The sequence below is a fragment of the Acomys russatus genome, chromosome 8 (assembly GCF_903995435.1).
Source record: "Acomys russatus chromosome 8, mAcoRus1.1, whole genome shotgun sequence".
NCBI lineage: Eukaryota > Metazoa > Chordata > Mammalia > Rodentia > Muridae > Acomys > Acomys russatus.
This window is the reverse complement of record NC_067144.1, coordinates 26,848,899-26,875,078: the sequence shown is the minus strand read 5'-3', so window position 1 is coordinate 26,875,078 and position 26,180 is coordinate 26,848,899. Positions and strand designations below refer to the sequence as shown.

Below are 26,180 nucleotides of genomic sequence, written 5' to 3'. Positions count from 1 at the left end.
TCTCAAATTTAGCATTATTAAAATGCTTAACTATGCTTTGGCTTGGTTAGAATATGTTCCTAATTTATTCCTATTGCGGGTAATACTTTTCCTATGTGAGGAATACTGATAAGGTTTTATGAAATTCCAGGTAATATTTGAACTGCGCGTTTGTTGCAAACTTGACACCTATGCACATGCCCTAAAACACATATTAGGGTGCAAATAAGGGAAACATATAAGCTATGTCCCTACATTTAAATTTAGGGAAGTTAAATGGCCATGAGATAGATACCTTTGCTCTCAAAAAATATTTGCTGTGGAAACTCATAGGAACTTCACTGTGCTCAAGTCTGACATTATTTGTTTTATATATTTACTAGTTTCATGAAAACTTTCCTACCAAAACCTGAGGGGGTTAAACTAGAAGTTTTCTATATTAAACATGAATCCCCTATTAAGACATGGAAATTAAAAGGAGGAAGACTATAGATACCTTAGTGGAATCGCTAGGAATGCCTGAGAGCCGAGGCTTAGCTACTGTGCAGCTCCTCAGTCAGGTGTCATTCAGAAGACTAGATTAGACAGAAAGGGCCTTTTGTAATGAACAGACTTTGAGGCCTTGGGTAAGTTTTTAACTCCGTTTTACAGATCACACAGAAAATAGTTATAGCATATAAAAAGAGACCATATATGTTTATAAAATAAAATGTGAGGTTGAGAGGTTGAAACAAATGGGGGAAACTCCCACAAAATTAGCCAATTTAGTAAACAACCAACCAGGTAACCAGCCAACTACATCTACCACCAACAAATCTAGAGCATCTTACTCTAGATTGACTAATTAACTCTTAGCTTCAAAGGCTCACATTTTCCAATATCCATCAGCAAGAGTGGGTGTAAGCCAAGGTGAATGGGGCTATAAAATAAAATAAATCAATATAAATCATAACTTCATAAAATCTGAAACTCAGCTTTTGTCTGTCTATAACGTAGAATGATCAATGTAAGAATGAATGAGAGAATTTAAAAGAACTGAAAACACAGAGTTAAAGTTGACTTTGTATATGAAGTAAAAACTTGAAATGCTGTTGATTTATAGACTATTGGCTTGGGATACATATAATAAACATTGCAGAGGATTCTAAATGTGACCAGTGTTTTAATACATTCATTCAGAAACAAACATCAAAAATATGACAGTTCTGGTATAGCTGTCTGCCTTCAAAGGCCTCTGAAACATACAAAAGAAAAGGGCCATGTGTTAACTTGCTTCTGTGGTGGGGGCTCACTGGCAGACAGGCATGTCCAGCTAAGTACTACCCTTGCACTGTATTACAAGCACTTTAAAATCTCATCTTTCCTAGACTGATATGTGTTCCCACTATATTACCAATGGCACTGCCAGTGCCCCGGCCTTCTAGCCACGCTGGTATTCTTTGCCCTTGTATTGCCAAACATGCTGTTCTCACCAAAGTGAAAAAACTGACTGAATTTTCTGAAAGGCACAGCTCAGGATAACTCTTCCTTTTAGCTCCCTGTCAATCAGTACTATCCTAGTCTTCTCATATATAAAGGAGGTGTCTACACATTTAAGTGACTAAGCACATAGCTATCCCTTTAACAAAAAAGACTACATGTGGCAGTTCAAGCAATGCCTTAGCACTGGCAGTAGTATTTTAAAGGCTCTCTATATATCAAAATATATGTATTTGTCCAGAAAGGTAAAAATAACACTATTCATTAAAAAACCTGACATTACCATGTTCTGAAGAAAGCTAACTGAGAAATGTCAATGGACATGCACAAGAGAGGAAAGCTCACAGCATACACTCTCTTACTGAGTTTCTTTCACCTAAGCACAGAATGGATTCCTCTGATGTGTGTCTTCCTTTCTCATATGCTTGATTGAAGGATAGCTCTCAAGATAAAGAAGGAAAACAATGCTGTAAATGTTCTAGTGTTCTAGACTTGTGAAATATTAGTTAGCTTGTTTTTACATTTTAAATACAATCCAAGAAGGAAAAATTTCAAAGTATTCCTATCACTCATTACATAAAAAGTCAGCAGTAATAGCAACAGTGGTTAATATTTATTTAACTTTAGACATCCTAAGCATCATGGTAATCCTATGTATTAACTCATTCAGCCTTTACAGCAACTCAACCAGCAGATACTATTGTTTTTCCATTTATTGTTGAAAATATAAAAGAATTAGAAAATTTCTCCAGATAACAACACAGTAAATAAGTACAGTCAGGGTTTAAACCCAGGGTGCTTGCTTCTGCTACATGATGAGCATGGCGGCTGCATTATATACAAGGAATATGTTCAAGCACTGCACAGAGGATGGCTGGTGCCTCTGAAAGCACCTAACCCTGTACAACATACTGTTTTATTTTTTTCATATACATACATAACCCTGACAAGTTCTTTCCTTTAATTTAAAGAAAATACAGGTTACTTCTAGTACATTGTTAGTGTCCCTAATCTTGCTCACTGGAACTATTATTATGTAAAATAAGGATTATTTGAATACAGAAACTGAGATATCTTAAAAGGCAACTTGATAAGCCAGACAGCTACTAGAGGATCAGCAGGTGGGTAGTGTAGACAGTGTAGAAAGGAAGGGCTCACGGCTTAGGCAGGATGTGGTAAGACTGCATGAGATTTCCTTACACCACTCACAACAGCATGGAACTGAAAATGCATGCACATTACTTCTGAAAACTTTCATTTAATATTATCTGACTATGGTTGAGTTTTGGTAACTGAAACTACAGGAAGGAAGAGGAGGAATAATTGTGTGTAGGGAGTATGGTATTTTGATCCCTGAAGACCACACTTCTCTGAACCTCTTCCCTTATCTGGTCATTTTGCACTGTTGCTCTTCGAGTCTAAACACTTACTTTGTTGTACACAGGCCCAGTAGTTAAAACTCCAGCTCTGCAGTCAGAAGGAAAGGGTAATTCAGGTACCAGCAGAGCTTCACTCGACCATGCCTTAGCTTCTGCCTGCTTTAAGAATAATAATATCCTTTTCCATCGGCTAGTCTGGGTAGGTGTTCGAAATTTACTGCCTATATTTTCCTTGGCTGGTGCCATAGTTTGAGGAGGACCCCAGGGCCCAGACCCGCCTGTAGTTTTCCAGGACCCTCTGGATCCTTCTATTTCCTCATTCTCCCAGGCTTCTCACACCTAAAGTCTCAATAGGATGTCCTCTTCTCTGACCCACTTTCCTGGTAGGTAAAGTTTTTCATGGGGACGTACCCCTTGGACTAGTGTCTCGATATAAGTGAGTATATACCACTTAATTCTTTTTGCTTCTGGGTGAACTCACTCATTATGATAATTTCTAGTTCAATCCATTTGTCCACAAATTTCGGGAATTCCTCGTTTTTAATAGCTGAGTAGTATTCCATAGTGTATATGTACCACAGTTTCTTTATCCATTCTTCTACTGAGGGACACGTAGGCTATTTCCATGTTCTGGCTATTATGAATAAGGCAGCTATGAACATGGTTGAGCATATGTCCCTGTTGTGTCGTAGTGCATCTTCTGGGTATATTCCAAGGAGTGGAATAGCTGGGTCTTGAGGAAGCCCTATTCCCATTTTTCTGAGAAAGCACCAGATAGATTTCCAAAGTGGTTGTACTAGTTTGCATTCCCACCAGCAATGAAGGAGTGTTCCTCTCTCTCCACATCCTCTCCAGCATGTGGTGTCAGTTGAGTTATTGATCTTAGCCATTCTGATGGGTGTAAGATGGAATCTCAGTGTCGTTTTGATTTGCATTTCTCTGATGACTAAGGAGGTCGAGCATTTCTTTAAGTGTTTCTCAGCCATTTGATATTCCTCTGTTGAGAATTCTCTGTTTAGTTCTGAGCCCCATTTCTCAATTGGGTTATTCGGTTTGGTGGTGTTTAATTTCTTGAGTTCTTTATATATTTTGGATATTAGACCTTTGTCAGATGAAGGGTTGGTGAAGATCTTTTCCCAGTCTGTAGGCTGTCGCTTTGTTTTCTTGACAGTGTCACCTGCCTTACAGAAGCTTCTCAGCCTCATGAGGTCCCATTTATTGATTGTTGACGTTAAGGCCTGGGCTGTTGGTGCTCTATTCAGGAAGTTGTCTCCTGTGCCTATGTGTTCCAGACTCTTCCCCACTTTTTCCTCTAACTGGATTAATGTCTCTAGTTTTAGGTTGAGGTCTTTAATCCACTTGGACTTGCAGACTAGCCGATGGACAGGACATTCTCCACCGTTAAGTGGAGAAGGAGATCTGACTTTCACACAAACTCTGCTGCCCCATATTTGACCATGTCCCTTGGATGGGGACACCTGGTGGCACTCAGAGGAAGGATAATAGGTCACCAAGAAGAGACTCGATACCCTATGAGCATATACAGGGGGAGGAGGCCCCCTCAGTCACAGACATAGGGGAGGGAAATGGGGGGGTGGAAGCGGGAGGAAGGGAGGAATTGGAGGACACAAGGGATGGGCTAACAACTGAGATGTAATATGAATAAATTAATAATAAAAAAGGGGAAAAATAAAGAGAAATTCAGTTAACAGGAAAAAATAATAATAATATCCTTTTCATTTAGCTATTATGTTAAACAGCATAGGGAGTATTAAAGCTCAAAGGGAGGTCAATGATTAATAAATAGGAACTTCATTATTATGTATTTTAATGTATTAATACATATGTTATTGTCCTCAGTAGATTATGTCTCTTTTTAGAGAGAATAATCAGTAAGAATGAATCCTTACTGCCTTGTGTAGTTTTGTGAATGTTCAATATATGCAATAACATATATGAATCCATTTAATTTGCATAAAATTCCATGTGTAATACCTATATCCATTTTTACTATGTATAATGCAAAGTGGATACAGATATTACTTAATATGTAACAGAAATACTACAAACTAGATTATGGTATATCACATAAAATTTCCCTTTTACTGATTAGTGAACTTTAATAATCACTACTTAATATGAAAGGAAATTTAGGCTCAGAACTAGTATGTGTCCTAAAAATGTGAATGCTTAATCAAAACCCATACTACCTGCTAAATGATAAATTTGAGAAGTTATTTAATAATGATTTGACCTTTGTGCTAAAACAGTTGCCCTGTACATTGTCCATGTTATGAGAAAATACTAATGTGGCCCGTGTGCTATCATTCATGCATTAGTTACCTATGAAGAGACTATTGAATGCCAGGTACATGGCAAGCTTTGGGAGGAATAAAGCAATGCATCAAAAATGTTCTCATCAAAAGCAATTAGATATTTAATGTCACTTTTCTTACTATCATATTTTTGCATATTCTTACAAAATCAAAGTTTTCTTCCTGCCCACTCATTCTTATTCTTCTCTGCCCAAGTTTTGTAGTATTAAGTTTATACAGATTTTGTCCATAAGAAGCTTATATGACAAGGCAAGGAACCATTTTAATTATATTTACTCTTCATTTTGAGTATGTTTCTTTTTCATATCTGACAAAGACTTTTTGAAGTGAGAAAGAAAGGCAAAGCAACCTGATTTTTTTATAAAAAAAAATCTTTCATGTGCAATCTTTTGTCTGTAATCTCATAATAGCTTAGAAAAATTTAAAAGGAGGTTTTAGCTGTTTTTGTTCTTTTCAAATTGGCAAAATTTGATTTTTTTTCTTCACATTTGGATTGGCTTTACAAATTAACAAACAAGAAAACAAGAACATATTCAACCTAAAAAAAAACAAAAACAATAAAGAAAAAAAAAAAGCAAAAAACAAAAAAAGCTTCCCTGAAACCTTGGCATCACCGACTAATGCCAGCAAACTGCTTCCGTTCTTTTGTAAAAGGAGTTGAAAGATGCACAGGTAGAATTCACACGGAGCCAAATGTACCATATTAAGAAAAGAAACAGAGGGCAAGAGAAGACCATCACCACTGCTGTCAGCAACTCTCCAGGATGCTATCAAATTTCACTGCCGACTTGGTGGCATGAATGGGGTGTTCTAGCCTACAATTTTAAAGTTTCTGTTTAAGTGTTTCACATCGGCACTCAGAAAGCCTGGAGTATACTGTGATGTTGACTTCTTACCTGTGGAGGTAAGTTGTAATCAGTTGATAATTTCAGGAACGAGTTTCTATAAAAAGAAAAAAACCCCAAATCTTGTCATTAAAGACAGACACATTTATTACAAACCCTCTACTACAAAACAAAGGAGACCATGCACAAGGTAAACTTGGCCTGGGAACTTGTATGGGCAGGTAGCTGGGGAGAGAACAGAGGGGGTGAGGCTGTTCAGAACCATGGGCTGGGGAATGCGCAGGTGCTTGACATGAGATACTTGCAACTTGGCAGGGTAGGTGCTCTAATCTTTTGTGCAGATTGATTTTTAAAGGCTTTCTAATGAAAGAAAAGAAAAGTTCAGGCTGGGTAGAGTGGCATATGTCCTTAATATCAGCATTAAGAAGGCAGAGACAGGTACGTATCTGTGAATTCAAGGCCATTGTGGTCTAAGGGCTACATAGTGAGACCCTCTTTCTAAACCCAAGTTCGGATATTATTTCAGATATTGTTTTACATACTTACAAAGGATCTGTTTCAAAGATGAGAAATGATATAATTGAAAAGTATTTATTTACTTTAGCTTTAGAACTCTGGGATCAAACTGGAAACTTTTTTCTTTCTACAGAGGATTAACTTCAGTACTCAGTTTATTTCAGGCAGAATATCTCTTCGACTGGCAAAAACATCCACACCAAAAGAACATGGTTTGGTGTGAAATTATGTAAATCTTTAAGCCATCCAGAGACTGATACCACTGGACTCCCAGATGAGTAAGGTAGTGAGGAAGCCTGGCCTGGCCATGCCACTGTCCTTTGATTGTACAAAGCCATCTTTAGCGCACTCCCACACCGTCCAGGGGAGCTCCAGTGTATGGCAGCCAGCACTGCTCACAATCCAGTGTGCTTTCCTATGAAACCCTGCCATGCCCCAGGTGTTCATCACTGGTGCCCTCCATTCTCAGGCAGGGGACTCAGATTCCAGCATTGTTTGGCTTCGATTCCCCTGACGTTCCTTCCCCGTAGATAGGTTATCTTGTGTTTTTTATTTTTCCTGAAGTACAGAATTCCATTCATTTGCAAAATTTTATTTGAAAGGCTACTTCCTCCTCAAAGTCTTTCTTTTCCTTCCCTTGAGAGTCTCCCACCTTCTCTGATTTCCCACAGCATCCCTTCCATTCTGCTCTACTCGGAAACAACATGTTTCTAGGTCCTCTCCTTCAAGAGTCTAGATGGTGAGGAGCCTGAGGATACTGGCCTTCAACGTTCATCTCAATGTGACAAACAAAAATCAGAAAAGAAACACGGTGTGTTGATGTATTTGACTAAGTAATGATGTTCAAATGCTACAATCCAATGCTTGGTAAATGTCCGATGGATAACATGGAGTCAGTCATTTGATCATTCAGGCCTTACTTTTAAATTCATTTAATAATTTTTGTATGCTTACTGAAGGAACTGCAGGCTGCTTGATAAAATGTTTTCTGTTAACTTGAATAAAAATTTGAAAATCAAATAAACAGAATAAAAAAAGAGAAGCATACTGTATGATAAAGACAGTTATTAGATTAAACAAACAAACAAACAATGGGTACATCTTTACATCTACCTAAGTACAAATGATGAGAAAGTCAGGAAAATGTGATAAACTGTAAAAGGCTGAGAAATGCAGCAGCTCCCCTCCCAGCATCGCTGCCAACACAGTCTGCAGGTATTTATGTGGCTGCCTTATTCTGTGAGTGGTGCTTATAAAATGCATGAATAATCTGCCCACTGATACTAGTTTTTAAAACAAACAAAGCAATTTAATATGGATGCAAGGGATAAATGGCTAACATTTACAGAGCTGTTTATCAGCTAGGGAAGATAGCAGATTCTAAACATACTTTCTCATTGAAATCCTCATCACAACACTCAGATAGCCAGCCTAGCATTTGCTCATTCGAAAGAAGACTGTAACTAAGCATAGAAACGTAAACTATTTCCTGGAGGCCACAGCGTTTGAAAGCTGTGGAAGAAGGACTAAGAAACCCTAAAGCCCTTAGTCCTTTGCATTCATATCACCCTGATTCTTCTTGAAACCTACTTCTACACCAAAGAAGTTGAAACAATGTGGATTAATATTTTAATGGAGAGGCTAAACAGAAAAGTATGGCTTTAGATAATGAAAAATAGAAAATATAAGATAACATTTGTTACAACCATTGTAAGCATTTTGCTTATTTTACTGGTTGAATCTTCGAGCATTTCTTTTTTCGGGGCGGGGGCAGGGAAATAGTATCATTCTGATCTTTCCTACTCTCTGGTAGGAAACCAGGCGAAAGATGAAGTATCACAAAACCATAAGGCTAGTCAGTAGCTAAGCAGCTGGTTTCATAGACTCAAGTCCTGAGATGAATTTCTGTCTTTAGTGTCCCATTACAATGAAAGGCTATAAAAGACACTGGTGCAAATGGAGTTCCAAACCAATGGTTTGGTAAAATTATCAAATTATATAATAACAATCAGAGAAGTATCACAAGAATTTATTTTCAATGTATATATCACTTTTGAAGGCTTTATATTTTAGGTTTTGTAAGAATGACAGTCAATGTGAAGGCAGTCAAAGTCAGAGGACCAGAGTTCACTGCGCGATTGTCCCTCTGAGAAATGTCAGAAGCTACACCTATGAAGTCTTACCAACACGGATACTTAAACAGGAGTTGAACTAGGATGACAAGACTACACATGCTAACATCATGGGGAAAGCTCAAGAGGCCTCAACCCTAGGCAAAGAACTACAGGCAGCCAAGGGATGCCGAGAGTAGGAGAAACAGCGTTCCCCAGTGAAGAGCACTGCGGTTATCCACTGCCAATGAAAGGGTCAGCCCTGAAAACATACATGTAATAGTAATGCCATACAGACTGAGAAGTGTGTATTTATGAACTTGGAACTATAAATATACATGTATATACATATGTGTATAAATATATATAAGAATAATTAAATAAAAGAAGGCTATGAATTTAAAACAGAGCAAGGGTTATTATGCATAGGAGGGTTTTCCAGGAGAAAAAGAAAGGAGGAAATTATGTAATTATAATAATCTCAAAAATTAAATATTATTTTAAAAAAGACAGTGAATGTGAAATACAATATACTTATTGTAGCAATGTTTAATATTTTCCAACTATAGATATAAACAACAAAGGTAGGGTATAAAGGTATGCACAGATTTTTAACAAAAACAGAAACAGTGTGTATACATAGAACAAAGAGTATAACAATATCCAAAATTTTGAAAGCAGATTATTTGTGGATGATTTTGAGTGATTTTAATTATCCTCTTGTAGTTTAATCTATATGTTTGACAATACCGGTGAATGATTTTCATATGCAAAAGTAAGAAAGAATAACCATGGCAGGTCACATTCCTATTTTAGGGATGATAATACTGAGGGCAAGATCGGTAGGAGTTGTAATTTTCCCCTTATTTAGTGATGGAACTTTAATAGAAACCAATGCTATTATTTCTAATTAGTGTGTTTTCTGACCTCTATTTCTCTTCCATTGTTACTACAGTAGAGAAATTCAAAAGGAACCTAGGAAGAAGGCTGTGAAGGTGGCCAGAGATGCACAGGTTGAAAGTGTGCTGCCAGCCTCTATTGAGGAGTCCCTATGCTGCTTCAGCCTTCTGAGCCTTTTCCTTCCGGCTACATGTTTCTGAGACCAAACCAATAGTATAAGTGGTAGGCGCAATAGCACCTCTACTTATTTACTTACTCTGTGAAACAGAACTATATCCATATGCCACATGACTTTACTGTGACTCCCTGCAAAGGATATGATCATGCATGGGATTGGTGCACATCTCTACCTGTTGGCATTGAGTTTAGTGAAATAATTTGACTTGGTTGATAAAAATATTAGGAGACATGAAATGATCAGAGACTTCAGATACTTTTGTATGGGAACAAATTCTAAAATTGTTAATCGTTTGTCCTCCCATGGTAAAAGTTAATAAGCCATTTTAAAAACAAGGATTGTTCCTCATAAAAGGCTATAGCTAGTATACCATATCATGTCCTTTTGTACTAATCTGGGACCAAAATAAGCCTCTTGGAGAACTCCGGGTCCCTTTTCTAGAGCCCTTCTAATCCTCCTTTGATGCAGCCAGGAAGGATGCATGTATTATCAAATAATTATCCTGGTCACCACACCCTGAAACAATCTTTCTTCTACCTTAATTGCCATTCACATTTCAAGCCTCATTAGTGTGTCCTGAAAAGCAGATTCTTCCCTGTGGTGAGTACAGAGGAAGTCAATCGTAGACTCCTGTCAGAAGACACCAAGACACTTCCCTGTGGTGAGTAAAGAGGAAGTCAATCATAGACTCCTGTCAGAAGACACCAAGACACTGCCATGTCCCATTCTCCTAGCTTCATGGAATTTCAGAAACACTCAGACACCCACTGAATTGACTCGATACTTCAAATAGCCACAGAAATTATTGTGGTTACTACCAAACGACTGGATTCACCACCACTCTACCATCCCGATCCATGGGAAAATATTTACATTCTCTCACAGTTCCCTTCATTTACCCAGAGTCAAGTACAATTTCTAGGCTGTAAGCTAAAATAGATATTCTTTCATTTACACACACACACACACACACACACACACACACACACACACACACACACACCAACAACAATCACGTGAGTATAACTTTAGTATAAGAATAATCCTGTGTTTTCTATGCTTACATTTTAGAAATTTATTATAACACGCTTCATAGTTGATCTGAATACAGAACAGTATTACTTTTCAGCATGTCACAGATCCAAAAAACATTAACTGAGCATATATGATCTGCCAGGACAGTACTGGAATTAGGGCACACAGGTGATTACAATATTACCCCCCCTCTCTCTTAATAAACAGAGGTGAGCATAGGAGTTTAAGCTAGCCTTGTGAAACAGACAATGAATTGACAAGTCACTGGCCATAGTAGAAAGGAGAAAAGAAGGGGCTATGAAGTGACTGCTATAAACAAAGCAACAAGCCTGAGTGTGCAGCTCATTTTGAGTTTCTTCCAAAGAACAGTTTGGAACAAAGGCTTGTGTGTATGCAGTGATGGATTTGGAAGGCAGGAGTAAAATAGTGATGGAAGCTGAGTCAGAGATGCGGTCAATTCCTTCAGAAACATTGAGATGTGCACACAATGATTCCAGGTGTTCACATAAAAGACATACACATTAAGTTCTCTTTTTCAATGGTTTTCACACCATAGTTGTCTTATCCTCATTAAACCTAGAATGGACTCACAAATCTCTTCTGGCAAGGCAAAAGATCTTGGATGTGGTAGTTTGAATGAGAATAGCTCTATAGGTTCATATATTTGAATACATGGTCCACCATTGGTAGAACTGTTTGGGAGAGTTAGGAGGTAAGGCCTTGTTGGAGGAGGTGTGTCACTGGAGGTGGGCTTTGAGGTTTCAAAAGATTCATGCCATTCCCAGTGCTCTCTCTCTGTCTCATGGTTGTGGATCAAGATGTGAGTTTTCTGCTGTTTCTTTGCTCTTCCATCATAAACTCTAATCCTCTCAAACCAAAAGCAAATGATTCTTTTATGAATTTATTTGATCATGATATTTTATCATAGCAATAAAGAAGGAACTAAGATACTGAGAAAGACTATATAGAGTAAACTTCAGCTAGGGACCTGGGCTTAAAGAGAATTGCTTCAGCAACTACTTAAGTCAAAAGTGAACCAAGAGCTTAGGCATCAATAGCAGATAAAGATGACATACTAGCCTACAAAACTTAGGGGCAGACATTGGTGTGATAGTGGGACAAATGTTACTAGAGTCACCAATTGCTCTTTGGTTGGACTTAATGCCTACTCAATGAGATAAAACCCACACCTGATATGGTCAGTAATGCCAAGAACCTGTTGTCCTAAGAGTAAATATACCATTAGTGTTCTGCTAAAAGTACATAACAATAAAATGAGTCCTAATCACTTACTGATATACCCAGGGATTAGTGCATCACCCATCCTCACCAGAGAAGCTTCTTCCTGCAGTAGGTGAAAATTAGCAGAGAAGAATAAGACACTTTAGACTGCTCAGCCCTAAATGGGAAGTCTATTTCAAAGGCCGCTCCTCAAGGCTCATGGATCTAAGTGGCAGAGGGGGTAGGACCTTTGTAAGAGCCAGAGTTGATGGATGACCTCAAGAAAAGTGTTTTTTCAGACACAACTGGGAAAATGCACAAATGAACTCACGAACTGTGAGTCCATGCACAAGAGCAGCACAAGGTCAAAGCAGACAAAAGACATGAAGCCTCACCAACCCCCAGCTGAGGAGCTGTTGGTGCTGCTGAGAGAGGAAAGCCTATTTTGTTCATGAGGTGATTGATACCTGGTATATCAACCACACCCAAGAGTAATTGGCCAACGTAAACTGGACTCGTAGAAGGGGGAGGGAAAAAAAGAGATGGGGGAGAGACTATGAATTTGGGTGGGGAAGGATCTGGGAGGAGTCATGAGAGGGAGATACATATCAAAATACATATATGAAATTCTCAGAGAATATTTGACCATGTCCCCTTGTTGGGGAGGCCCAATGGCAATCGGAGGAAGGATAGCAGGCCATCAAGAAGAGACTTGATACCCTATGAGCATATACAGGGGGAGGAGGTACCCCTCAGTCACAGTCACAGGGGAGGGGAATGGGGTGAAAGTGAGAGGGAGGAGGAATGGGAGGATGCATGGGATGGGATAGCAAATGCAAAGTAATATGAATTATTTTATTTTTCAATAAAAGTGTGTTTGGAAAAAAAAAAGAAATTCTCAGAGAAAAACAGACTTACATTCTGATCCGGTCCTGTTAAAGAATGGCCTCGCTAAATCAGGCTGTCATCTTTCCTCAGTTATTCTCACCACAGGTTAGGCCTAACTTCTTCAAGATTTCAAATCCTGGAATAAATCCTAAACTGTTCAGCTAAGAAATACAGTTCTCATTATTTTCTTGGGATTCATTCATTCATTATTATCCTGTAGAATGAATGATAGGTATTGACCCTGCTGTGTGTGTGAGAAAATGTTAGAACAACTTTTGGAAAAAAATTTTAAAATGGTGGCATTTTATATCATCTTGCCAAGATGGACTGAAAATTTTTCTGACATTCTGAATTCATGGTAATATGGTGTTTAGTTCATATTTTAATAAGGTTTTATTAAAATGGAAGAGAATTGAAAGTTTAAGAGTTATATCTAAATGTATTAAGTTTGAAGGTTTTAGACATAAATGTGTGCTTTCTAGAAAGTTATTGAGGTCTGTAAGCGTCCAGAACTGTTTTATCATTGCTGGCCATCTCTGCTTTAGATAACTCTGTCCAAGCCACTTCATAAGGACGAAAATAAGTTTATTTCACAACTGACCAGGCTACAGAGGACTTTTCTGGAACACACTGGTTTGGAGGCTCAGATTAGGTTTAAGGATAAATACTCTCATTGTTTTAGAAGAATCAGTAAGCCACTCATTCCTCTGCTATAATGTATAAAGTACAGATTGTGTACTTAATCTCCAAAACTACAGCAGGACACTGCTGGGCACATTATAGTTCCTTACATGAACATATGTGGCTTTTCCTTGACAACGAGTAGGCAAATCTTTTTTTAAAAATTCAAAATAAAACCCACATACCAGCATTTTCCACCCTAATACATTAAACTCAGTTGCAAAGAAACAAGATGTTAATATTTACAGAGCTCTTTTCATCCTATATCCTGTCTCTTTGTCTCATGTGCATTTTCTCCCTTTCTTCTTTCTCTTTGTTCTGTTACCTACTTCACTCTTCTACCCATTTGCTCTCATTCCCCAATGCTTCCTACCCCCATTAGTCTAAAATCTGTTCATCCTGAAACAGGCTTCAGGATGGAAAAGAAAAGGCCGCAGACAAAGCCCCCATCTGAGACAAGGCTCTCCAGAGGGTGCTGAATGGTGACTGGGGTGCAGCCTGTGGGGCTGAGAACTTTCACCACTGTGGAGGCTCTTACCCCCCTCAAGCCATTAGGCTTCAGCAGGCTCGATAGCTGTATCAAGCCTTCTGATTTCAAAGCTTTCATGGCTGACAAGGACTTGCTAATTTCAAACTTTCTAGCCAATTACAATCACAAAGAACTCAGGACAATAATCAGTGAGCAAAATGAAACTGCTGGAGTGAGGCAGCCTCTGCAGGTTTCCCTCTCAAGGCACTGCAGTGAGTGCAGCTGGGACTCTGCTTCAGCAAGTAAATAAAAATACACCATAAAATACAAACATACACAATGGATTCCACTTGCTGTTGTTCCCAGTAGTGGGGTATGTAGAATCCTTGCCCTGCATTCAGCCCATTAATTTCTGATGGTGTTAATTAAAAACTTTTGATGCTGGTTTGAATGGAAAAGACCTCAAACAGAGTTTCCTTTATCGAGGCAGTAAGTTCCAAGTCCTGGATTATTAGGTTAAGCTCTGTCAGCAGTGAGACCAACAGAAATGCTTTTCATACCATCTGCTTTGACCAAGAAGAATAGAAATAGCAGTAATAAATAAATAAGTAAAAAGGAGGAAGAGGGGAAACTGTTTAGGTTGAAAATGTCCTATTTCAACTCATTTTTAAGAGCTATATTGAAAATCCAGGTCCCAAATGCAGAACAAATGGTTAAGGAAAAAAAGATTTTTTTTCCAAATTCTTACAGAACATTCAAATCACCCCATGTTCCAGGATCTGAATTTTTTATATTTTAAAATGGGGAAAGCTGCTTAAAATAAGCGAATCAGCTGCTAAGTGATTTCTCTCTGTCTTTTTCCTCTGCTCTCTTTCCACAAGCTGAAAAAGAATGCTTAAAATGGTATATGCAACTGATATTTGTGGCTTAAGAAACTTAATATAGTTATTGAGGACTAGTACTTCCTATTTAAGACTAAGATAGAACGGAGCAAAAGAACTGGAGTGGTGAGTTGTCATCCCTTGTGAGATGGAGAAAACACTTGCAAATGCTTGAGCCATGGAACAGGGATGGTGCAGAGCAGTTGCTCTGATTTCTATATCATCCTGGAAACCCTGGGGAGCCTTGGGAACTGAGAGGGCAAGTAAGAGGCTAGTGTGAGAAACGCTTTGCTGTAGCCCAGCAAATAACATCTACCTCCTCTATCCAATGCCTGAGAAGGATGAAGCCAACCACAGAAATATTCTGATTTTTTTTTTCATATTTGAGCTCAATTTTGTTACTTAATAATTCTCTCCCTTGTAATGGATGGGTGCCAGAAGTTTTGAGTCCCCACAGTGAGAACCTCAAAATGTCATCTCACAATGACCCTACTTTCTTTATACTTTAATATATCCAGAGACTATCAGTTTTTAAAATTTCCCATCCTGTTTATTCACACTGCCTGTGAAATCAAAAGAATCCTTGAGAGACCACAAAACTTCTGTCTTTTTTCTCCCCGAAGGTCTTCGTCACTTACTCTTGTTTTGATCACCATACATCTAAGAAAAATGACTTCTGTACAAAGGCTAGCCATTTGGGCAGGTTTACTTTCCTTCCCTCCCTTATGTCAGGCTTCCTTGTCCTCAGCCTTCCTGACAGACTGCAGAACTGCCCCTCCAAATCTGATGTGACATGACGGTGGTCTGTTAGGAACACCAGCGATGACAAGAGCAAAGCCTTACAGTAAAGCATGAGAGGGGAATGCCCTGCGCAATTGAACTGAAACTCCATAAAGGAAATAGCTCTGAGGAAACCACAGGAATCTGTTTGCTCACAAAATTTATGAATTTTACTCTGAGTAAGTTGATAGGTAATATTGCCTACAAAGGGCTAGTAAATGTAAATTAACTAACAGATATATAGCAAATGAATGCATTTAAAGATGATTTCCAGCCAAAATGATTTTTTTCCTAGCGACCAAGTTTTTGTTAAACTTAATCCTCACTCTCTTCCCTCTCCAGCAGTAGAAACATCTGGTCGGTTTTAGATTCCCCTTGGATTTCCAACTTCAAAGGGAATTATAAAGAATAACAAATTCATGTACCGGCAGTAAAAAAAAAATTAGAGCAGCAGGGGAGAATGGTAAAACTGTCCTTATTTGACTGCTAGTGACATGTGACACAGGCAGAACTATAAGAAAAGACAAAGGCAAGATCACCTGTTGACAACCAGATTTCCTGTAGGGTACTGAATCTTATATGCACAGACCCATAGCAATCCATCAGGAGTATGTGTGTGTGTGTGTGTGTGTGTGTGTGTGTGTATAAAATAATATTTAATATATAAAATTAATCAAAACAGAAGAAATGATTCATATTTCCCTAACAAAAATATATTGAAATAACAACAAATAAAAAAATTGAAAGATGACTTGGCAACAATCTCAGAGACTCCTTTGTTCTTGGAGTGTTGACTTAATTGGGAAGAAACTATAAATTTTTATTCTAGGGAGGGCAGGATAAGCCATTCAAGAAATAAACTGCGCTCCTAACAGACCATAGACCTATCACACCCTGATAAAAAACTGTTCTCCAAGGGCGTGCAAAGTATCTGGTGCTTCTTCCTTGCTCTGGGCAATATGTGCAAGGATTGACCAGATACCGAAGTCATGTTAGTAGAAGAGGATTTGATGAAACTGTGCTATTTGTAATTGTAACACAATTAACATGCTGTGTTTGACAATACTTTATAAATATAGATTTATTCTTCTCTATCATTTTCTTAGCAAAACTGAAACACTTTCTAGAGTGTAGGTCGTGATGCAATCAAACAAGAGAAAATGAGAATATCTCAAGAAAGTACAGCGTTGCCATTGTAATTATCTTTTATAAGCAGCCTTTCCTCTTTCTTGTTTTATGTGCAGTGTGTACAACAACAACAATGAAAACAAACAGAGACATGATTAACCAATCAACTTGTTTGTGGACAAAGAAAGAAAAATAGTTAAGGGCTAAAATGTCTTTAAATAATTAATTACAAGAGTCTTTACACTTAGCATTCAAAGGTTATAGATCTCCACGCCACAAATATATTAGATGATTCCCAGAGTGCTATCAAATACCCAGAAAACAAATTATTTCTGACAAGATGGCATACATCAGCAACAAATCAAGAATATTTCCACAGTGGAGGTCAGAGCATGTAGAAGCCGCTCTCGGAAGAGTGCAGATGGTCCCTGTGCAGCTATCCCGAGATGGAAGGCCATCTCCTGTTCAAACTGTAGTCTAGTCAAGGGGGAGAACTGGGGATTCCTCCTTAGCATTCCAGGGTCAAAGGACTGAGCTATGTAATTATCACCTTGAATACCTGCCTTAAACAGGTTGTGTCATTCCTCCCTCTTCTCCTACGTGAAGCACAATCACAGAAATTTTCTTAGTGAGGGGATGATGTAATTTTTATCCTCATGGCAAACACATACAATTGCATAATGTATGTTCACTAGAGACCTCCTAGAAAATACACCAGGTTTATGGAATAGAGAGACAGCAATCTGAACAAATCCTTTCACCCCTTTTGTTGTGATTATCAGCATCTTTAGCGTGCAACCACAATCCCGTCATGATGCAGGTACTTACAAAAGCCCACTAAACTATAATCCTGAGCTTAATTCAGAGTAACAAGTACAAAGTATAGGTTGCTGCTTTAGTCTCAGAATCTTGTTTTGTACCTGTGTGACATATAAAGTCACAAACACAACAACAGTGACCAAACACCAGCACCCAAATAGCCACACATAAGGAAGAAACACCAGCTACTTTTCAGGCTTTTGCAGAACAGAACTTATCACAGTTACTTCTGAGATGGCTTCTGTTGCTCTTTGTACCATCACTCGGAATGCTTATTATTACATAGCTGCTGTCATGATGAGGCTTTGGTGGGTAGCTGGGTGTGTGGTGTAATACCTAGACCAGAAGGAATCACTGTTTCTCTTTCAAAGGCACTTTATAGTTCAGGTTATGACAGGGATATGGTACACTATCACATGTAAGAAACAGGTATAAACAAATGACCAGTGTGCTGTTGGCATATGTCATAAAATAATGATGGGAAGTGAGTTGCTATAAAATATGGGTATTTGGAAGCTTTAAAACAGTACAATTGTTTGCTCCTACCTTGTCATACCTGCCTGAATGCCATGGCACCAGGCACATGTCAGTTTATTAGCTGCTATTTTAATGGTGGTGATGCCAAGGCAGAGTAGAGGAAAAAAGCCGTTGAGAAGACATATGGAAAGAAAGAGATGGAAAGAGGAAAAGAATTTGTATTGTTTACATATGCAGAGCAGCAATGTCTACAGATGCTCTGTTTGATTGGATAGTTTACTGCTTGTGTTATTACTTTCTTTTTCCCATGTCCTTTTTCCTACAAGCTTTGGCTGAAAATATTTTGTGTGTATTCATATTCTAAGCCTTCAAATTTTTTTCTTGAGATTTAGTGTGGTGAAGAAACCTTTTATTTCTTCTCGAAGGGTTAGGCACATCAGTATTCTAGCTGCTCACTTTCGAGGCCAATGGAAACTGTGCGTCTAAGATTAAATAGACCAGAGTACACATAAATTCAGTGTCTGCGGAGGCAGTGTGTTACTTACTCATATCCTGAATATCTGATGAGTGCAAAGCACCTGTTGGATAACACACTGCTACTGAGCAGCCTCTGGCTTCAAATTCAAAGACAGTTGAGAAAGGACAAATTTGTAAACAGGTTCTCTACAGAAAGCTCAATCCCAACAGAGCAGTCTGCGTGTGTAGAATTATCTGGTGAAGGCTGTGGTCTATCTATGGAACACTGGCTTGTAGAGGTTTCTCCTAAGACCTTAGGGCAACTAGAGCAATATACACAGGCATTGCTCCACAGTGTATTTCTTCCCCTCAGACATAGTTTTTATATAATATGAAATTTTCCTTTTCATACTGGTGGGAGTAGAAACTTGTACAACCACTTTGGAAATCAATCTGACATTTTCTCAGAAAATTGGAAATAGTGCTACTGCAAGATCCAGCTATATCACAACAAGGACACTTGCTCAACTATGTTCATAGCAGCTTTATTCGTAGTAGCCAGAGTCTGGAAACAACCTAGATGTCCTTTAACTGGAGAATGGATACAATAATTGTAGTACATTTACACAATGGAACACTACTCAGCTATCAAAAACAAGGAAATCATGAAATTTGCAGGCAAGTGGATGGAACTAGTAAAGACCATCCTGAATGAGGTAACCCAGACTCAGAAAGACATGCATGGTATATACTCACTCATAAGTGGATATAAGCCCAACATAGATGGAAACTGAGAGACTGTACACAGCGGGGGATGGGGACAGATGCTGGGACTTGCAGCCAGATTCTGGGCTGAGTCCTGAGAGTCATATGGAAGAGTGGAGGGATGGAAGGACCTGGAGGGATTAGGAGCTCCATAAGAAGACCATCAAGACCAGGGGATCTGGACCCAGGGAGACCTGTACAAACTGATGTACCAACCAAAGACAATATATGCAGAGAACCAGACCCCCTTCTCCATGTGAAGAGGGGGTAGGGATTGCCTCTGACATTAACTCTGGTGCCACTGATGTGATCACTTCTCCTTGGAGGGAGGCTTTGCAGGCACGCAGAGGAGGAAGGGGATGCAGGTTATCCTGATGAGACAGAGGCCTGATAGGCTGTGTCTCCCTCTCTCATTCCCCTCCCCATCTACTGCAGGGGAATAGGGTGGTAGAGGGAGGAAGGGTGGGAATGGGAAGATATGAGTAAAGGGGTGACATTAATCAGATGTAATGTGAATAAATTATAAAAATAAAAAATGAAAAAATTTCCCTTATCAGGTGCTTTCCACTTAACAAAAAAGCCTTAAAATGTATAAATATATGAACTGAGTATTAAGTTTCCTTTAAGTAGCTTTGCTCTATAAAGTATGGTCTTAAAGCAGCTAGCATGGATTTCTAAGTAGTTAGAGAATGAACTTTTTCTTTTACTTCAGATAAACAATTGTATATAGTATATGGATATGTTCAATAATGAAGCTAATTAATGTTACATATGTCTGCCATGCCAGTCATCATCCTAAAATAGGGTCAAGTAAAAAGAAAAATCTCCAAAAGAAAAAAGTACTTGCATTGTCTCTCATCAACCAAACACTTTGGCTTGCAGATGTGCCTGAGGATGTTATGAAATAAGTTGCTGAGATTTTTACAACCAATTGGTACATATCAGAAAACACAAGGCCAAGACATTAAGAAGAAAAAGGTGTTCTATATAATGATGAGAACTATTTATCTGAAACTTTTAAGGCATCAACATGTAAAAGTGTCCTGATGAACCTGAATTATTAGTTACTTAATTAACAAGGTTTGTTTCTGAATAACATGGCACTGCAGTGGGAAGCTGACAGGTCACAAGTTAGGCACCTAATAAGCTAAATGGCTAATACACAGGACTTCATATGGGTAATCTGCCTACATTCATGTATCTAAAATTTTTATGAAATAATCTTAAAAATATATACTATATTTGAACTTTCAATCATTTATCCATTATTTACTGACTGACTCATCACTGTTCCTATGCAAGGGATTATGAGAAAATGGTAAAAGCTAAAACACAATACTATTATAGGAATAGTATTTTCTTAAAATGTCTATGAAGACTTTGCCACTGAATGCAAAATTCTTAGGTTAATTTCTTTAAAAAAGGAACAAAAAGTATAGAGGAATTCTGAATACAGCGTATTCAAAAAATATGTCCTCAGGGGGAAATGAAAGTTAAAAAAAATATCAAATAGTTATTAATGGTTAGATTTAAGTTATAAAATAATTACTTTAATTTTTCTTCATTTTACTCCTATGTATTTTTCCAAATTATTTTTAATGAGCATGTATCTTTTAAAAATGAAAATAAAAATTTATTCATTAGCAGACAAGATGTGCTCTCCTTTCCCTAGATGACTTCCATTCACTAAAACAGAGAAACTCTAAACACACAGCAGTGCCCAGATACCTTAAATCTTCATGTCGATTAGTGAAATACACCCAAAGCAAAAAACACTGATACAAACTTATGTGATCATAGAAACAGAAAAGGAAGAGAGGAGCAATCTGCTTTTTTGCAAGTCAACAAGAGTGTGCAATTCTGGCTTTTCTGTGATGACATCATTTTGTGATGAACGCTAAGGGAGAACAAATTAAATTTACCAAGTAAGCTGTTCCTTGTGCCTCTAGGCTTATACTGATAGGACGTTTATTCTGGGCAGCAAAACAAGTAAAGCAGGGAGTAGGGAGGGAGAGGGCTTCTACACTCCTAAAGCCTGTGGCCTTCGGTGGCAAGCTGGATAAGCTCAGGGACAGAGATAGGCGGGTAGCAGAATTAGAAACACAACACTGAAAACTATGGATTCCGTGCAATGGACATGGAAATTTCCCGCTTGAAAGATATCCTTATCACCCTAAGAGATGATCCTCTTCACTGTGTGCTCATTCATGTAAAGTGAAGTCAAGGGTGAAACTTTAAGGGTTGGATGACAATGCTGTTCATGACTAAATAGGCCTAAAGAGTCAGTCAGAAGAGAGGCAGAAGCAAGCAAGGCGCTCCTTCCTGTGCCTCCCCGTCAAGTACATTTGTCAGTGTGGTCCACTGCAGGCCAGCCTCCAGCAAACCCAGAGTTTCTAGGTTGTCTCTGTCTTGATGAGCCACCTCTGTGTCCTTTGTCCTGCCATGTTCTCCTTCAGACACAGACTGCCAAGGCTGCTCAAGGACACAATGCCACCCTTCAAGAGATTTTACATAGTCTCACCAAAAGATGAAGAGCCAGACTTTAACCTATGTTTACATGAAGCTCCAGTCTCGGTGCTATTAGTTCCCTGAGATGGACATGTTTATTCGTATCTGCACAGGCTGGTGTGGAGATACTCCACAGCAAGAGTGGCTGTGTCTGTTTTTAAGACTCAGAAGAAGCAAATACATTTCAGATTTACGGAATATGAAAAATACAAACCAGAAGTTCAAAGAGACATAAATGTGTTTGAAAGAAATTTCTGTGTTTTCTTTTTCTTTTCTTTTTTCCCCGTGTGTTTTCTTAATGCCAAAATAAATGCATTCTTTATAGGAAATATCAGTGGCTATCTTCACCTTATCTCTGTCTCTTTAGAAGTTCTTTGGAAAAATTTATCTCTGGAAAGACTTCCAAACAAGTCCTCTGAATATTTGCACCCACGTCTTCCGCAGTCATTCAAAATGTTTACCAATACCGTGATACTGGGTTCTTATTCTTCCATGTTTTATCAATATCAAAACACATTCTGTTCACATTTAATTCTGTGGGGGTAAACTCACTACAGCCCTTAGATTCACTTTGTATTTGCCTGGAGTTGGTGAATCTGGTATGAATACATTTTATTTCTTTGGACTTCAATATTTTGGACTGCAATTGAGAGACAATGAAAGCTTACTTACCGGCCAGCAATGTTGTGTGAAACACTCAATGCTGCTGCTGAAACAGTCTGAAATAGAAAAGGATATCGTAAATGTTGGAATGTATTTTAACTAAGATATGACAACATGGTGATCACAGAGAAAAACGCATGTGTTACGTCCGGGACTCTGACTTGGTGATACTATATAGAAAGTAAAGAGGCTGCCCTTTGGAATAAAGGCACAATTGGACCCTGCCCACAGGTGACTGGGTGAGAGCCTGGATGCGTAACTTGATAAGCAGATGCAGCCATTGAATAATCTGCCTACCCTTTGTATAACACATTCTGTGGCAAGAAAGTTCAGTTTCACAGTTAATTACTGTCGTCTGCTTAAAAAATAATCAAACTATTGGGAAACACAAGGACTTGCAATTCCATTTGAATTTTACTGTACTTTCATTAAACATTGAAATAAAACATAAATAAAATCAAACTGGCCTTTCCATGCTTTGGGCTGTTTGTTCTTCACACTCTGGACATATGCCTCATGGCAGTGAGGAGAGACCAAGCTATGACCACACACTCACTATTGGTCATACTCTCCTTCATGACCTAAGTTAACGTGTGGTTTTATATTCCAAGCCAGGTAAGAGAAACACAAATGTGAACTGAAACCTTTAAAATTTGTATGCGAAGTCACAAAATAATAAAATGAAATAAAAATTAATATTAAAAATTTCAACTGTGGAGAAAACGTCTCCAAATGTTATATAATTTACATTTTAGAAGTGGCACAGGTGGTTTTCCTGGAGGTCACCCTACCTGCAATACAAGCAGCGTAATGTCATCCTAGGGAAGATTCAACACAACTAAACTCCTGCAGACATGATGGGAGGACCTGGGATTTGTCAAGCCACAAACAATGAAGTACATGACAGAGTCATTTCATAGGACACGACCTACATATACATATGAAATACAAAAGCAATTATCCAGAGGACATAAGAAAAGCCAAATTCAAGGAAGCCTGTGGTAGAGTGCAAGAGAAGTGTATTTGAGAGCCAGTCTTTTTTTTTTTTAAAGTAATTTATTCTTGTTACATCTCAATGTTTATCCCATCCCTTGTATCCTCCCATTCTTCCCTCCCTCCCATTTTCCCCTTATTCCTCTCCCCTTTGACTGTTCCTGAGGGGGATTACCTCCCCCTGTATATGAAAGCCAAAGTCTTAAGTGTTTTATACTTATATGAAATTTAAAAAGATTACCCAGATATCCTGACAGAATTTTGTTTTTTAAATGATCCTATGTAGCAATGACCACTGAAAAGAACCTCTAGGGAAGATGTAAAATGGCCTTCTGAGATTTGATGATTCTATAAAGGATGAGAGCACCTAGCCATTTAGCTTAGTTGGTTAGATCATAGGGCCAATAAAGAGTAAGAGTGGAGAGCAGGGGCTTTCTCACTTAATAGAATAATGTCTCCACCATTAGAATGGAGAGGCTCCACTTCCGGTTTCTCCTTACTCCTTTCTTTGCATGGCCTACACTTGCCTGGACAATGCTGTGGACAGCCAGTGATTTTGTCCCCAGTTAACAAAACAAATACTTACAAAGCTCCTACTTTGTCCAGGGTACCACTAGGTTAGTGATTCTGTCTGAAAAGCTGTTGGTGACTGAGTTTCCTGATGTCCATTAGAATGTGTCTAGCAACAAGAAAAGAAATGGAGTCCAAAGGGTTGTGCAGAATTTTAAAAATATTAGAGAAAAAATTTAAAACTCTCTTCTGCTTTGTAAGGCACAGCAAGAGGACGTTTTGGCTTGCCAGCCTTGCCTCAACTTGGCTGCAGCATTATAAATGAGAAAGTACACAGAGCTGTATGTTCCCAGGGCTGTGCTCACAGACACCTGGCAAGGCTAAGCAGACTTGCCTGACATAAAGTGAACTTTTAAATACAATCCTCCTTACCTATGGTTCAGAGTGTGAAATCCCACCAAGACGGAAATGGAAGCTATCTTGCAAAAAGAGACAGGAAAACAGACTTTCCCTTTGCTTCTTCCATAAGCAGATGTCTACAACTATTTTTGTTAATCAAGAAATGCTGACTCCCTTTAAGGATTCTAGTTTTTCAGTTTTTAAAAATTCATTTGAAAATTAGGGAAATAAGAATAAATTCCTCTCTATATAGAAAAATTAACATATAGTATAATACCTTGGTTAAATACTATTAATTATTTAAAATTATTAAAATTATTTAAAATTCTATGCTTTTACAAAAGCATAGAAAATAATTATGAAACTGCTCTGTGAACCAGGCACAAGTGAAGTAATTCTGCATGGGCAGCTAAGTCGCTGGCAGAGGTTCTTGCAACAGTATTGCCACTACTGCCAACAAGAAGAAGTAGAGATGACGTTGGTTATCTTTGATAATGTGGTACCAATATGTACTGCTGCATACTGAAATTCAAGATTAGCCATAATAGATGTAGAAGGATATGAAGAAAATGTGTGAATGTAATTTTCTGGCTAAACACTACAACATTCTGTACAATTTTCATGTCAATATTTTTCGATAAGCAATTCCTTGGGTTATAGATTTTGTACAGAAGAAAGAACTGGAAGAAAATGTGTATATATGTAAAATATTTTTTAAAATATTTACTAGTTTAGACATGATTCATTTTAAACAACAAACCCTATGTAATAAAAAATGCAGACATACAACAATGCCAATAATGTTGATCACTCAGTTGTTCCAATAAAGAGCTCTGTGCTTGAGCAATGAAACCTAAAAAAACAGCCAAAATACACTTGCTTTGATTTTTGTCTTTCTGTGCTCGGGTTTTACATACAAAAGAGTTTGAAATTGCAATAACAATTTAATAGTATCTGAATTAAACACACACACACACACAAACACATACACATATATAGAAAGAAAATAACATACCTCAGATCTTTAGTAAATCAAACTGGTTGATATTTCATGGCTTTAACATCCATAAATAAAGCATGAATTGAAAGTATGATATTGATTCAAAATATAAGAAACACAACTCTTCAGTAGTTTGTGTATTGAAGACCACTGTGTCCCTTTTCCCATCCACCTTCACCATGTCTTCGTTTGACTAAAGCAAACAGAACTACTACTGCCTACCAGATGGCTTCACAGATCTCTGCTGTGTGCAGGATTGCCCTCTCTATCATTTTATTCCCACTTTATAAGTACAGGGTGGTCAGACACACTAAAAAGAAAAACAAAACAACACCCAATTCTCTCCAACTTCCTTCTTATCAGACAGAAATGCCTGGTTCCCAGAAAACTCCTTAGGGTAAGTGAAACAAAATATTTCAAGATGAAAGAAAGACTGATAAGTACACACAAATACCACTGTGTTTCCATCAAAACTGGGTGCCATCCTTCAATGTGAAGGAGAGAGGTATGGGAAAGAGATATAGAGCTACAAAGATAAGGGAGAGAGACCAGAGGAGAAGAAAGAGGGGATAGGGGAGAGAAGATAGAGAGATGACAGAAGAGGAGGGGGCAGGAATATGAGGGAGAAGATAGAAGAGGGAGTGGAGAGCAAAGAGGAGTGAAGAGACATGAGAGAGGGATGGGGTAGGAAAGATTTCTTACATACTTAAAGAAAGCTGATGCAATGAACCCACAGGTGTTCCAGGGAGCAGTGTGACACACAGTATTAAATGGGAACTCCAGA

General features: G+C 38.3%; 1 protein-coding gene across 24 annotated transcripts in view; it reads right to left on the bottom strand.

Moving 5' to 3' along the window:
* Positions 1 to 26,180, bottom strand: part of Zbtb20 (zinc finger and BTB domain containing 20) — a 732,891-nt gene that overhangs the window by 307,167 nt on the left and 399,544 nt on the right. For 20 of the 24 annotated variants that reach the window (XM_051149938.1, XM_051149932.1, XM_051149937.1 and 17 more), the window contains one exon: positions 22,504 to 22,550. The gene's annotated coding sequence lies outside the window, so the exon portion shown is untranslated. Of the gene's footprint in view, positions 1 to 12,051; positions 12,104 to 22,503; positions 22,551 to 26,180 lie in introns of all 24 variants that reach the window. The other 4 variants (XM_051149943.1, XM_051149949.1, XM_051149948.1 and 1 more) reach the window with 1 other exon arrangement.